Raw genomic sequence first — 1,320 nt, forward strand, 5'->3', positions numbered from 1 at the left:
TGGCAGCAGAGGCGCATGCAGCTTTCTGGAGGGCGCACAGGCCTCAGCCTCTGAGCATGCTCAGTCTTGCAGCTGGAGAACATTTAGGGCCCCATCAGCCCAAGTTGCAGCAGCATTAGAAGCACTATGGTTCCTGGGCACCCTCTATGCAGGATGGAGTGTCCGTACATTTATTAGTTCATTTCACCCTCACCACAGCCCATGTCACAGAGGAACAGTGACCCAGGGCCCCAGGGCCCCAGCAACCCAGGCCCCCAGCCCCTCCGTGAGGGGAGCCCAGGGCGGAGTGGAAGCCTGGGTTGCCCCCTGCGACCCAGGCCTCCAGCGACTCAGGCCCCCAGCCACTCCTTGAGCTGAGTACAGGCAGAGGAGTTTGGGATGATCAGGCCAGCAGGGGAGAGCAGTTAGGGGTGATCAGGCAGGCAGGCTGATGAGCAGTTATGAGCCAACAGTCCCAGATTGCAAGAGGGATGCAGTCCATGAGGTATCGGGCCTAAACCAGCAGTTGGACATCCCCAAGGGGTCCTGGATTGGAGAGGGTGTAGGCTGGGCTGAGGGGCCGCCCCAACACCCCGTGCAAGAATTTCGTGAACCGGGCCTCTAGTACCTCAATAAAGCTGAAAATCCTAATAAAAGAGTGATATGCAAATTGACCATCACTCCAACACACAAGATGGCTGCCCCCATGTGGTCAAAGATGGCTGCCTCCATGTGGACACAAGATGACCATAGGGGATGGCAGCTGTGGGAGAACAGGCCAGCAGGGGAGGGCAGTTATGGGCAATCGGGCCTGCAGGGGAGGGAAGTTAGGGGTGACCAGTCTTCCAAGAGAGGGCAGTTAGGGGTGACTGGGCCAGCAGGGGAGGGCAGTTTGGGGTGACCAAGCCTACAAGGGAGAGCAGTTGTGGGCAACCGAGCCAGCAGGGGAGCAGTTAGGGGTCTATCAGTCTGGCAGGCAGAAGCAGTTAGGGGCAATCAGGCAGGCAGGCAGGAGAGCGGTAGGGAGCCAGCAGTCCTGGATTGTGAGAGGGATGTCTGTCTGTTTAGTTCGGGGGAGACCAGGCTTGCAGGAGAGGGAAGTTGGGGTGACCAGGTTGGCAGGGGAGGGCAGTCGGACATCCCTGGAGGTGTCCCAGATTGGAGAGGGTGCAAGCTGGGCTGAGAAACACTCCCCGCCCCCTCTGCTGGAAACCAAGATCAACAGTAATTAATATAAATGTGAGGAGTGAATACCTACATTTTGTTACCTGCTGCTTACTCAATGGCCTAAAGCAAACTTCCCCAAAACCTGACAATCTTACTGTTTACTATTTACTAAAC

The sequence above is a fragment of the Myotis davidii genome, unplaced genomic scaffold, assembly GCF_000327345.1.
Source record: "Myotis davidii unplaced genomic scaffold, ASM32734v1 scaffold142, whole genome shotgun sequence".
Lineage (NCBI taxonomy): Eukaryota > Metazoa > Chordata > Mammalia > Chiroptera > Vespertilionidae > Myotis > Myotis davidii.